Source organism: Carya illinoinensis, chromosome 15 (genome assembly GCF_018687715.1).
Source record: "Carya illinoinensis cultivar Pawnee chromosome 15, C.illinoinensisPawnee_v1, whole genome shotgun sequence".
Classification (NCBI taxonomy): Eukaryota; Viridiplantae; Streptophyta; class Magnoliopsida; order Fagales; family Juglandaceae; genus Carya; species Carya illinoinensis.
The window spans coordinates 25,717,433-25,719,932 of record NC_056766.1 but is presented as its reverse complement, the minus strand read 5'-3'; positions in this window follow the sequence as shown (position 1 = coordinate 25,719,932).

The window sequence follows — 2,500 nt, the reverse complement described above, 5'->3', positions numbered from 1 at the left end:
CCCACTGACGGGCACCGTGGCAAGCCCACGCACGCACATGGGGTCGAGGCTAGCTAACTTCCCCCCCACAGACGGGCACCGTGGCAAGCCCACGCACGCACATGGTGTCGAGGCTGGCTAAGTTCCCCCCCACTGACGGGCACCGTGGCAAGCCCACGCATGCACATGGTGTCGAGGCTGGCTAAGTTCCCCCCCACTGACGGGCACCGTGGCAAGCCCACGCATGCACATGGTGTCGAGGCTGGCTAAGTGCCCCCCACACACGGGCACCATGGCATGCCGTGACAGCCCCACGGGCCATGCGCTGACACTGCCGCTGACATGCACGGGGGCAAACACTTTTCCCGTGCTTTTGGACGATCGAAACCACCCAAATTGGTTTCCTAAATTCATTCCAATATATTTTGGATGTGTTCCAAGAATCACCTACCATTAATGGAACATTTTCAATTTTTTTTGATTTTTCGGTATTTTTAAACCTAAAAAATTTTTAAAAAAAATCCCGACGTCAAAAAATTGTAAGGCTTGTTCCTACTTCAAGATATGATTTATCTAAGCATGCCTGCAAAAAATCTCATTCAAATTCGAAGTATTTCAACAAAAAAAGCCTTTATGTTTGCTCGGAAAATTGATGTTTCCTCCTGCCAGTTGGGATATGGCTCTAAATGCTCTTTAGGGGGGGCATGCAAGGCCCCAACATGGGCAGCCAGGAGGGCTGTCCATGATGCCCCCCTCACATGGGCATGCCCCTCGCGCCCATGGAAAAGGCGAGTGCCCACCCCCCCCATGCCACCGGCGGGGGGACTCGTCTCCACCGCCGGCGGCCGCGGTGGTTGGTGGTGGCCGCCGGCGGCCAAAAACGTCCCGACGAAATTTTTTGGGCTCGTTAACGTGGGGGCGATTCTTACGTTCTCGTTTGCTTTCTAACAACAAGCTTGTGCTCTAGGGATGGATATGGTGGCACTACGTGCCACGCATGGGCTTGTTGATGGGGGCAATCGTTGATGTTGGGGGCTTTCTCACGTTGTCGAGCCCCACCAAAAACGTCGGGACGAAATTTTTTGGGCTCGTTAATGTGGGGGTGATTCTTACGTTCTTGTTTGCTCTCTAGCAACAAGCTTGTGCTCTAGGGAAGGATTATGGTGGCACTACGTGCCACGCATGGGCTTGTTGGTGGGGGGCAACCGTTGATGTTGGGGGCTTTCTCACATTGTCGAGCCCCACCAAACGAAATTTTTTGGGCTCGTTAACGTGGGGGTGATTCTTATATTCTCGTTTGCCCTCTAGCAACAAGCTTGTGCTCTAGGGAAGGATATGGTGGCACTACGTGCCACGCATGGGCTTGTTGATGGGGGGCAATCGTTGATGCTAGGGGCTTTCTCACGTTTTCGAGCCCCCCGGTGCTCTAGTTGACCCCATGGCGGTTGGGCCTATTCGTTAGGGTGCTTCCTTGGCAACATGACTGTGCACGGCGGATGGTGTTATGGCACCCAGTGCTACGCACACGGTTGCTCTTGGTGGTATTCGGATGATGTTGACCTTGCTTCCATGGGTTGAACCGGGATGCACAACAAACGAAAATTTTTGGGCTTGTTAACGTGGGGGTGATTCTTATGTTCTCACGTTTTTGAGCCCCCCGGTGCTCTAGTTGACCCCATGGCGGTTGGGCCTATTCGTTAGGGTGCTTCCTTGGCAACATGACTGTGCACGGCGGATGGTGTTATGGCACCCAGTGCTACGCACATTGTTGCTCTTGGTGGTATTCGGATGATGTCGACCTTGCTTCCATGGGTTGAACTTGGGTGCCACAAAATGAAATTTTTTGGGCTCGTTAACGTGGGGGTGATTCTTACGTTCTCGTTTGCTCTCTAGCAACAAGCTTGTGCTCTAGGGAAGGATATGGTGGCACTACGTGCCACGCATGGGCTTGTTGATGGGGGCAATCGTTGATGCTAGGGGCTTTCTCACGTTTTCGAGCCCCCCGGTGCTCTAGTTGACCCCATGGCGGTTGGGCCTATTCGTTAGGGTGCTTCCTTGGCAACATGACTGTGCACGGCGGATGGTGTTATGGCACCCAGTGCTACGCACATTGTTGCTCTTGGTGGTATTCGGATGATGTCGACCTTGCTTCCATGGGTTGAACTTGGGTGCCACAAAACGAAATTTTTTGGGCTCGTTAACGTGGGGGTGATTCTTACGTTCTCGTTTGCTCTCTAGCAACAAGCTTGTGCTCTAGGGAAGGATATGGTGGCACTACGTGCCACGTATGGGCTTGTTGATGGGGGGCAATCGTTGATGCTAGGGGCTTTCTCACGTTTTCGAGCCCCCCGGTGCTCTAGTTGACCCCATGGCGGTTGGGCCTATTCGTTAGGGTGCTTCCTTGGCAACATGACTGTGCACGGCGGATGGTGTTATGGCACCCAGTGCTACGCACATTGTTGCTCTTGGTGGTATTCGGATGATGTCGACCTTGCTTCCATGGGTTGAACTTGGGTGCCAC